Genomic DNA, 12670 nt, shown 5'->3' with positions numbered 1-12670 from the left:
AATCCTGAATAGCAGCCAATTTCAGAATGTCATTTCAGTGGCATGTGGTCATGTCATGTCCTCTAATTGCTGGAGGACTCAGCATCATTTTGCACAATTGTAAAAAATAAAAAAAAATTGTACCGGCATTACCACATTAGTGGTAACCTTTTATTGCTCATTCTCTGTCAACTGACTGTCTGTTGTCGTACTAGAGCAGCTCCAACTACCGGAGACAAATTCCGTGTGTGCTTTTGACATACTTGGCAAATAAAGATGATTCTGTTTCTGATTCTGAAATGGTTATCACTGCGACTTCCAGTGGACAAAATTAGCAACAATAGTTACTTTTATTGCCAATGTTCTCTATCCCCACAGGTCGGATTAGATCCAGTGATGGGTCGGCTCTTGCCCGCAGGCCGTAGATTTGACACCACTGACAAAACTAAACAAAACTATAATTGTGACACTTGTTCTTGCTTCTATTTTTTTTTTTTCATGAACTGAACTCTAAGATCTAAGACTTTTACACACACAATAGGCATGTTTCTCTCACATATTGGTCACCAATCGGTCTAAATGTGTGTTAGCGAGCATTATTCTTTTGCTGAGATAATCTGCAGCTCACAGGTGTGGAATATAAAGATGCTGATTAGACAGCATGGTTATTACACAGGTGTGTCTTAGATTGCCCACAATAACAGACAACTCTAAAATGTGCAGTTTTAAATGAATGCTTAGATTATTATTATTTGTATTTTATTGTAGACGGTTTACAAGGAGACTTAAAATCATAAGTGAACGTTAAAAACCACTGGCCGCAGTTTAGAACTAGCCGCCGTGCATCAAGTTGGCCACTAGATGATGCTACGTGTACACAGCTACGTTTTGCCCTGGCAGGGAGTGGATAAAAAGGTTTTTTTTGTTTGTTTTTGTAATAAATACATTGAATTAGGTGAAGTGAAAAGTGCTGGGAGGGTAGTGACTAGTAATAAAAATAGAGAGAAAGGGTTGTCAGGTTTTTTTTCAAATGTTCTTTTGGTCCTGGGTGGTTTGAACAGCCTCCAAGGGCTGCGGTGCCCCAAACACAGCACCTGCGTCTCCCTGGCAGCAGCAGCAGCCGCACACACACACACACACACACACACACACACACACGCACACACACACACACGCATGTCTATGTTGTCACGTGATGCCTTTTAATGCACTATTTTTGCAAGCGCTTCATCTTTCTCGCCCTCTTTTACCGTCTTTCTTCCAGACGATTTACTGCACCTTACCGTTGACTTAAATGTCAGGCCGCCGTCGACCTTAATGACGATCCCAGTTCACAGCGTCGAAATTGTCGGCACATTTGTCACCGCCAGTGGACAGGCGACATCTTAAATGTCATGTAAATGCAATACAAGCATGGTAAATGTAGTGTGTTGACTCAATGAAAAGACACTTAGTGCATTATCTCCTCTGCAGTAGACTCAATTAAGACGGGTTCAGGCCCAGAGGCGGGGCAAACTTCATTGTGCTGACACGCCCACTAGCTATGGTCAAAACTCAACTTTTTCACAGTTTAGCATTGACGAGTCTAGTATACTTGGTTTAAATTTGGTAGCAATTGGACAAACTCTCAAACAAATTCACTTTTGAAAGAACCTCAGAAATGACCAAAATGACCAGAAAATGAGCGCTTCAAACCCAACTGGCGGGAGTTTGTGTTTTTGTATGAAGTTCAAATAGGGCTCAAATGTCAACTTCAAAGAAAGGTGTCCAACATTCTGTGCGTTTTCAAGCATAGGTTTTTGAGACTTTTTCGTGCATCTCATCATGATAAACAAGTCGACCGTATTTCGTGTTTATCGGACATACTGAAGGTGGGGGCTGAATTTTATTTGTATTTTTAAAGAACATTTCCAGGAAATTACGATAAAATGAGTTTGTTAAACATTCCCACAGTGGTTTGAGTTGTCTTTTTAACTGGACCGCAGCACATATCAGCGACCAATGTCAGACCAAAAACATCTTTTCCCCCCAAAGTCATTAAGGCGTAAGATTGTATAAATATGATTCTTCTCATGATTTTTTCAAGATTACAATTACTTTCTCAAAATACACTTTTTTGTTTGTAAGATTTAGTCTATCTATCAAAAGAAAAAAGTGGATATTCTTGTAAAATTACAACTTTTATTTTGGAAAAAAAACTTTTTGTTGTAACAAATTATGACCATTCTTGTAAGATTATGATTTTTGAGTATGTGATTTAGTTAATACAAATTTTTCTTTAAAAAAATAAAAATGTTTTTTTTGCGTGTGTGAAATTATGACTGAAATGAAAAATGCACCATTTTGTTCATAAGATTACAATTAAATTTCAAAATGCTACTTCGTATCAGTTAAATTACTTTTTTTCCCTCAAAAAAATTAGACTGGAAAATTATGACTTTTTGCTTCCATCTGTCTACTCTATTTCAGCTGTGTCAAACTCATTTTTGTGGCGGGCCACATTGTAGTCACGGTTTCCCTCAAAGGGCCGTTGACTGTTAAACCATATAAGTATTTAGTCACCTCATTATTACATACAAATTGATGGATACCTAGTTTTGAAATCAGAAGTCAAGGATAATAGTTTGTTCAACTATTTATCAAGTTACCATAAACAGAAAATGCTTGCAATGTCTCAACGCTACTATTTTATTGTTATTATTTTATGAGAATTTGATCAATAATCATGGAAGTTGACACAGATGATTTGCTTTCGCGGGCCACATGAAATGACTTGGCGGCCAGATTTGGCCCCCGGGCCTTGAGTTTGACACCGGTGCTATATGTGGTTGAAATGTAAACATTCCCACAGTGGTTGGAGTTGTCCTTTTAATTGGATCAGTGCACACACCAGCGACCAGTGTCAGCCATAAAATACTTTTTGTCCCAGAGTCATTAAAATATAATAGGAAGTGTAAAAATGTATAAATATGCCTCATTATGTCACCCAGTATATGCATGCTGTCTGAATCCTCCGGAGTGCTTCGAGTTGACCATGTTTTATTCATAGCGCAGAGAAAACAGAACGAGCACACGCCTGTCAATTGCATGTTCACACCTAAACTCGACGCCCCCGCCCAGACTGTGACTCATTTGTCCCCTTTCGTGTGTGTGTGTGTGTGCATGTGGTTGTGTGTGTGTGTGCGTGCATGTGTGTGGTGTGGTTGTGTGCGTGCGTCGTGGGCTTGGACTGCTTTCTTGGCAAAAAAAATGTCCTACAGGCGAGGAAAGTGTTGATATGTGATGCGTGCCAAATTATTTTCTGTATTTTCATTATATTGTCAGTTACATTTTAAAAATTACACAGTGTTTTTCTAAAAAGAAATGGACTTTGTAAGTCTTGGACTCTTTTCATAAAGTATCCATCCATCCATCCATCCATCCATTTTCTACCGGTTATCCGAGGTCGGGTCACGGGGGCAGGCGCTTTAGCAGGGACGCCCAGACTTCCCTCTCCCCAGCCACTTTATCCAGCTCTTCCGTGGGGATCCCGAGGCGTTCCCAGGCCAGCCGAAGGACGTAGTCTCTCCAGCGTGTCCCCGGGGTCTCCTCCCGGTGGGACGTACCCAGAACACCTCACCAGGGAGGGGTCCGGGAGGCATCCGAATCAGATGCCCCAGCCACTTCATCTGGCTCCTCTCGATGTGGAGGAGCAGCGGCTCTACTCTGAGATCCTCCCGGATGACCGAGCTTCTCACCCTATCTCTAAGGGAGAGCCCGGACACCCTGCGGAGGAAACTCATTTCGGCCGCTTGTATCCGGGATCTTGTTCTTTCGGTCACGACCCACAGCTCGTGACAATAGTTGAGGGTAGGAACGTAGATCGACCGGTAAATTGAGAGCTTCGCCTTTCGGCTTAGCTCCTTCTTTAACACAACGGATTGATACAAAGTCCACATCACTGCAGATGCTGCACCGATCCACCTGTCGATCCCCCGTTCCATTCTTCCCTCACTCGTGAACAAGACCCCAAGATACTTGAACCCCTCCACTTGGGGCAGGATCTCATCCCCGACCTGGAGAGGGCATGCCACCCTTTTCCGACTGAGGACCATGGTCTCAGATTTGGAGGTGCTGATTCTCATCCCAGCCGCTTCACACTCGGCTGCGAACCGCTCCAGTGAGAGTTGGAGATCACGGCTTGATGAAGCCAACAGAACCACATCATCTGCAAAAAGCAGAGATGCAATACTGAGGCCACCAAACCAGACCCCCTCTACGCCTCGGCTCCGCCCTGAAATTCTGTTTTTTATAAAGTTCAACTTAAAAAAAAATAAATAAAAATCTCGAAAAATATTACTTATATTTCTGAGAAAATCTGTGTTTCAAATTTGGTAGCAATTGGAAAAAAATCTGTAGGACAGTGGTCGGGAACCTTTTTGGCTAATAGAGCCATGAAAGCAGCATCTTATTATCTTATTTCCGTGAGAGACATATATATTTTTTAATACTGAATACTACGGTGGCCGACACGGGCAAATGCACTGCAAACAACCATAGGTTACATAGCAGGAACGACGCAAGACCAAAAACATACAAGCACAAAACAACTGGAGAAGAAATGCTGCAAGATTAATGCTGCAAGAATAAAAATGCTGTAATCACAGAAACAACACCAAAAGAAAAATGCTGCAATCACAAAAAACAACAGCAAAAGAAAAATGCTGCAACCACAACAAAACAAACAAATCCCAAAACAACTGCAAGAGAGAAATGCTGCAAGTTCAGGCCACTTATCGGACGTCAGGCCACTAGGGGTCACTACCTCCGGTGCTCCAGAGGCCCCACAGGTATGTCTAGGTAGATACGACATGCCTATTTTGAGCTCCATGCCGACAGTGACGCTAAGCTCGGGAGGTCAAAGTCGTCAGCGCATTCCATGTGTATGGACGGCGAGAAAATCCAATGACCAAGGATGCCGGCACATTGTGCTGCATACAGTTGAACACCATACAATTACGACAAGGGAACTGGGAGTCCCTTTCACAATTATTATTGTTATTTTTTTTGCTTTTTATCAAATGTTCTGGATTGATAGCAGATGCTGTTGACAAAACAGTGATCCTCACTAAAATCAGTTGAGAAATAAGCAATTTACAACTTAATTTCAGTGTCCATGCATTGCCTTCTATGGGAATGACCACCTTCCCAACATGGCCGCCACGTAGGCACGTTGGTTAGTCGGAGTACTACAGGGCTCTGGCGTATCTAGTGTCTATGAAAGGCACCCCTGATCTCACAGGACTGGTCCGTCCCGGAGGTCGCGCCCCTTCGTGGCCTGGCAGCCTTCCATTGTGTAGAGTGAACATGCAGCATTTCTCGCTAGCAGTTGTTTTGGGATTTATGCGTTTTTTTGTGTTTGCAGCATTTTTTTTTTGCAGTTGTTTTTTGGGATTGTAGCATTTTTATTTGACAGCATTATTCTTTTGCTGTTGTTTTATGTGGTTGTGTTTTGTTTTGTTTTGTTTTGTGTCATTGCTGCATTTGCAGCATATGGCCGTTTGCAGCGCATTTGCCCCAGTCGGCCACCATAGAATACAACTAATAGCGTACATTTTGAAGCATGACCAACTATTTTAAAATATAATAAGTCAATTAAATTATTCTTTTTAATACTGTTGTTATACTGAAGCTAACCAATAATAAATAATATTTCTTACCATTAATGCTGGTGCTGCAAGGTTTTGCTGATAGCTTTTTAGTCTGGTTGATACGTGGCGAGGTTAAGCTTTATACAGGCATTGAGACTTTCATCCGTAAAACGTGATCGGAGGTTAGTCTTGATACATGGAGCTCCATCAGTACACACCAAAATAAGTTTATCCATTGGTAGATTTTTTTCTTTAGCGAACGCAATGAAAGACTTGAATAAATACTCCCCTCTTGTTGACCCTTCCATTGGCAAAACAGTACGACTTTCCTCACTCATTGTGTCACTGGCAGCATACCTTGCGATCACGCTGAATTGCAATAAATGACTAAAGTCTGTAAAGCAAAGTAAAGCAAATTTATTTATATGGCGTATTTCATACACAAGGTAACTCAATGTGCTTTACATGATTAAAAGCATTTAAAACAAATGAAAAAAACAGCTTATAAACATTTAAAACAAAGAGAAAAATGAAATAAAAGTACAATTAAAACAGCGTGCAGTGCAAGAAATATCATTTAAAAGTGGAAATGGTCTAAAAAGCATGAGAAAAAAGAAACCTGGACTTAAAAAAAATTCACACTTGGGGCTGATGTCATTTCTATTGGCAACTTATTCCATTTGTGTGCAGCATAATCGCTAAATGCTGCTTCTCCATGTTTGCTTTGGACTCTGTGCTTCACTATTTGACCTGAGTTTGTCGATCTCAGAGCCCTACTGGGTTTATATTCAATTAGCATTTCTTTCATGTATTCAGGACCTAAACCACTTAGTCATGTATAGACCAGTAGCAGAACTTTAAAATCTATTCTAAAGCTGACTGGAAGCCAGTGTAAAGACTTTAGAATTGGGAGTAATATGCGCTGACCTCTTTGTTCTGGTCAGAACCCGAGCTGCAGCATTCTGAATGAGCTGCAGCGGTTTAATGCTCTTTTTGGGGAGTCCAGTCAGAAGACCATTACAATAGTCAAGCCTACTTGAGATAAAAGCATGGATGAGCTTCTCCAGGGGCCTCATGTGCAAAGACTTGCGTGGATTTCCTACTAAAACATGGCGTACGCTCAAATCCATAAAACGTCGTACGCACAAAAATATCCAGATATATGAATCTGTGCGTACGCATGAATCCAAGCACATTTCCTTCGTACATTTCAATCAACTTGGAAATGAGCGCACATGCTGGAGTTGCCGACTCCTCAATGTCCACGCCCAGATTTAAATATGTAAATCATATTTAAATGAACACTGCACCTGAGATCCCGATCTCTGCATGATCAGGAAAAAAGGGCAATGAGCAAGGTAATGAAGAAAAATAAATTTTCTGAATGTAAAGTTACTCAATGAAGTAGAGGTGCACAAGAAAATCCTCTTTGGCACGCTGTCCTCCGGTGTTAACAACACGTGAAGGAGGAGCGAATGGGACAGCGCGTGTGCAGCTGTCAATGCCGTGGGGTTGGAACAGCGCACGCACGCTGAACTATAAAAGAAGTGGTCAGACATTAAGGTGGCTGTGAAGCGGAAGACAGCTGCCCACCGCCAAAGTGTGGCCAAAACAGGCGGCCGAACCGGCGTTGGGGGCCTCACCCCATTTGAGGAGAGAATCGCTGCGATCATGGGTGACACTACTCTTTCGGGTGCTGAGAGCACATGTGACTGACTCTGATCACCCCACAAGGTTAATACCATGTAGTTTAATCACTCATAACAAAAGTGCTCATACAGTAACCTACACTCAGCCCTTTGAGATAAAGGTGCATGCGTAAATGTTGTATGTATGGTATTTGTAATAAATATTTTGAATTCAAATAGAAGCACATCAGAATATCAAAAAGGATATCAAAAGCTTTGAGTCCTTTTTGATGACTCAATTTATTATTTTAATACACAGGAGAGGACACACACAATGAAAAAAAAATAGGTTATTTTTTTAGGAGAAGAGGGGTAAATTATGTCATTTCAACACATTTTAATCTTGTGCAACCGATGTACATGTTCAAATTAAGGAAATTCAAAGGACTCTTTTTATGTGCAGTCGCAGCCACGTGCAACATGTTCGGGGGATTCGTCCACCGTCCCTGTCGTCTCCTCCGACGCAATTATGCTCCAACAACTGGCTGCTGCTGCACCCGTGCAGACTGATAAAAAGAGTCCTTTGAATTTACTTAATTTGAACGTACATCGGTTGCACGGGATTAAAATGTGTTAAAATGACATAATTTACTCCTCTTCTCATAAAAAAATTCATTTTAACACATTTTAATCATGTGAAACCAATGTACATGTTCAAATTAAGTACATTCAAAGGACTCATTTTTTTCAGTGCATGTGCTGGAGACACAGCACAGTATTGCTTGGCATGCCTTCTTCTTATATTTTATAATATATAATCAACAACTAATGAGGGAAGTTCGGCAATGTACATACAGCAATAATAGCAAGAACATTTGATGTGTGATGATGTGCTGTAAATATGAGTAAATAATTGTTTTTAGATGTCTTCTGGCCTGGACTCTTATCAAATGTGTGACTTTTTGAAAAGATATGAGCATCTGCGCTCAAGTTAAAACAGCTGTTGTCATGACGAGACATAAAAGTTGTCTGCATTGCCACGGCAACAGCATGATACGGAATGATAAGCTTTTAATAACCTTTCATCTTCAACATCTTAAGGTGAGACACCCAAAGTTTGAAGTCAATCGGATAAAATATATAGGATTTTGTTAAAATATGACGGCTGTAAAAGGCGAAATACAGGTCAGAATTTAAAAGTAAATAAAAAATGGCGGACTTCCTTTTGGTTTTAGGTTATGGCTCCAAGAGACTTTATACTGTACCTATACTGTCTATTTCTAGTCGATCATGCGTCTGGCTTCTTCCCGCCGCCCCAACGACATTTGCATGTGAGGATAAATGATGGCGATGTCTCCTGCTAGATGAGCAGTGGGAGGAAGAACGTCTAATAGGTCAAAATGTCATGACATTTTCCTAAACGACACAGCACACACCGACACGTGTCACGCTCAAACCATTTGATGTTGACTTTGTGCACATGCCTCACGCAACCATTAAAATTTAAATAAAAATAAATAAAAAAATGATACTAGACGACAATAAATTATTATAATAAATAAAACAAGTAAATATCCATCCATCCATCCATTTTCAACAAAGCTTATCCTGGTTAGGGTCGCGGGCCTATCTCAGCAGGCTTCAGGCGAAAGGGAGAGGACACCCTGAACTGGTCGCCAGTCATTCGCAGGGCACATATAGACACAGACAACCATCACCGATCCGATCACAAGATGGAGCAATGTGTCTATTAAAATGACCTGTTCATTTACTGTATATATTTGTGTACTTTATTGCTCAAAAAATTATCCATCCATCCATCCATCCATCCATCCATCCATTTTCTGAGCCGCTTCTCCTCACTAGGGTCGCGGGAGTGCTGGAGCCTATCCCAGCTGTCATCGGGCAGGAGGCGGGGTACACCCTGAACTGGTTGCCAGCCAATCGCAGGGCACATACAAACAAGCAACCATTCGCACTCACATTCACACCTACGGGAAATTTAGAGTCTCCAATACAGGCATGTTTTTGGGATGTGGGAGGAAACCGGAGTGCCCGGAGAAAACCCACGCAAGCACGGGGAGAACATGCAAACTCCACACAGGCGGGGCCGGGGATTGAACCCGGGTCCTCAGAACTGTGAGGCTGACGCTCTAACCAGTCGGCCACCATGCCGCTGTCGTCCACCGTGCCGCCTCAAAAAATTATATTTACAATAAATAATGTATCTTTGTTCCTCTATTTATGCCAGTGAGGCATAGTGACATACAGAACAAATTAATAGTCTTCTATTAGATGGCAAGAAGTACATACAGTAGTTAATGTATCCACTTTTTGTGACATTTTTGTTTGTTGGTGTGCCGTGAGATTTTTCAATTGTAAAATATGTGCCTTGGCCCCATAAAGGTTGGAAATCACTGGTCTAGTCAGATCGTGTATTCTAATCAGTCAGGTCAAACCAACATCACAACATGACAGAAATAATGGGTGCTAACTTACTGTAATTAAATTACTTTATTATAATGAAATTACTTCACCCACACCAAAACTTTAGAGCATGATTCGACAGAACGGCGGCATGTTTACGTACAACCGTTAGTGCTAGCACTAGCTTCCTAGGCTACATAATGTTTTTGTTGCCTGCTTGTGAGCCATATTGTATTAAAAGTACGGGAACATACCTCAAGCAAGCCTTAAACGAACGTCCTGGCACCGGTGACCACCAACACACGTTTTTCCCCATTTTGTCCTTATAATACATTCGGCGCGATCCACTCTTGTTGTTGTCGCCACGGTAAAGAGTGTATCCGGTCGCATTTGAGTTGACAAGATAAAGCCCAATGATCGTAAAAACGGGATGCGGTGGTATCGGAATACAATATTTTATTGTAGTAGTCTGACATAGTGTAATCGTGAAAGACCAAATTTGTCTTGTAGTCCGGGCATTACGTGTTGTCTGTCTCAGACGTGTTGTCTGTACCACACCACCGACGTTTTTTTTTTTTTTTTAAATAACTTCATTGGCTGTCAGATATTTACAGTACTACGTCAAATGACACGCGACAAGGCTAAAAATAAACTAGCTTTTGGATTCAAATAGACTGTGCACGATGGTGACGCGGAGTAAATCTGCGAATCACGACATTAAAGCCGATCAGCATAAAATGCTACTTATCGGCCGATACCGATCAGGTGGATAAAATCGGTGTAAAGTCTAATATGTGTAATACAACAGAATACATCCATTCATTTTCTGAGCCGGTTATCCTCACAAGTTGTTGCGGGAGTGCTGGAGCCTATCCCAGCTATCATCGAGCAGGAGTATACCCTAAACTGGTTGCCAGCCAATCACAGGCCACACATAAACAAACAACCATTCGCACTCACATTCCCACCTACGGGCAATTTAGTGTCTTCAATCAACCTACCATGCATGTTTTTGGGATGTGGGAGGAGACCGGAGTGCCCGGAGAAAACCCATGCAGGCACGGGGAGAACATGCAAACACCACACAGGCAGGGACGGGGATTGAATCCCGGTCCTCAGAACTGTGAGGCGGACGCTCTAACCAGTCACCCACCATGCCGCCCAACTGAATACAATAAAACATAAATTAATAACACAGCTCCATTGGGACCAGTTCATATCAAGTGAAATTGTAGAGAGGTTAAGATTCTGGGTGTCATCCTCAACAGCAGACTCTCCTTCCAAACACACATAAACAACATCATCAGGTCTGTGCACTTTCACTTTCCGAAACATCAATCGCCTCTGTCCATCCCTCATCCCCCACACTGCTGCTGTGCTTGTTCATAGCCTTGTCGCTTCCCTCCTGGATTATTGCAACGCTCCTGTTTGGTCTCCCCCACCAGTCACTGCAGAAACTACAACGTCTCCAGAACTCTGCCGCCCGTATTATTACAAGGACCCCTTCCACTCACCACATCACTCCTGCCCTGCAACATCTCAACTGACTCCCTGTCATCCAATATAAAACACTGATTTGCACCCTGAAGGCCATCACTAACCTCGCCCTGCCATATCTTGCTGAACTCCTTCACCTTGCCATACCCTCCCACTCTCTCAAATCTTCGTCCTCCATCCACTTCACCTTCCCTTCTGCCCGTCTGTCCACCGTGGGGGACAGAGGCTTCAGCTGCTCACTACAACCTGACCTCTGAAACACATCCTACTCATTAACCCTCTTCGAATCGAAACGCAAGAAAATCCTGTTCTGGACTGCCTATACACTTTAACATTTCCCAAAACATTTGCCATTTTAATTGATGTTTTATGTTTTGTTATCTTTAATGTATTTCTTTTAACGATGTTTGTACGATGACCTTGAGTGTCCTTAAAGGTGTCTATAAAATTTTTATTATTATTTATTATTATTATTATTATTTTATTTTTTAATAACACACAAGATAAGTATGATGGACATATCTATTTAAAAAAATATATGTAGGTAGAGCACATTAGGAAAAGTTAAGATTCAATAAAATAAAATGTAATGAAATAAAACGACTCATACAAATAAAATGCATAATGAATTAAATATAACTATGAATTACGTACAATGCAACTGAAAAAATCGAAGTGATTTAATAAAACAATGAATAAAATAAAATTCAGCTGAAATAAAGAATATAAAACAATAATGTGAAAAAGAAATGAATTCAATGAAATAAAACATTAAAATAAAACTTTAACACCGGTCGCCAGAACTGTGAGGCAGATGTGCTAACCAGTCTCCACCATGCCGGCCGAATAAAATATATAAATAAAAAATGACATTGACTAAAACCAGAATGTGTGAGAGAGGCCATATACACAAAGGTGGAAAAACTACCGCTTAACAGAGGAGGGGTCTTACGATATCTCCTACTTACAATGCTGTCCGTTTGTCCATTCCAAAGAAACTTAATAATTCTGCCTTCAACAACGATAGAATGATACTATACGTGGCGTGGGGCATGTCTCTAAGTTGGAGCATAAGTAGTTGAGTTTTCTACACATACCCTAGCTATTGAGTCCTAACTAAGCCTTGTTGCATGAACTGATGAAGCCTGCTCGGTGAAACGTCTTCTAAAACAAACAGAACAGTCCAGTTGTGATCGATTCAATGCCCTGAGAATGAAATGACCTGGATGAATGAGAATTTTCACAGGCATACTATAACAATGTATTGAATACATTGTTACTTCCCACCACTGAAGCTAATTATTATTAGCATATGCGCTTCTGCTCACCTTTGCTTGCGTTGTCGTTGTAGTCTCCTTTGTTAGTGACACACCGCTAATCAGCGTTCAAGTGCCACGCAATCACAGCCAATTACAACCCTTAGTGTGTGTGTGTGTGTGTGTGCATGCATGTGTGTTGGTACATTCTAGCCAATTAGCCAGTGATGCCGCTGGTTAGCCGTTGAAGCTA

Source organism: Phyllopteryx taeniolatus, chromosome 3, assembly GCF_024500385.1.
Source record: "Phyllopteryx taeniolatus isolate TA_2022b chromosome 3, UOR_Ptae_1.2, whole genome shotgun sequence".
Taxonomy (NCBI): domain Eukaryota; kingdom Metazoa; phylum Chordata; class Actinopteri; order Syngnathiformes; family Syngnathidae; genus Phyllopteryx; species Phyllopteryx taeniolatus.
Note: the sequence above shows the minus strand (reverse complement) of the source record.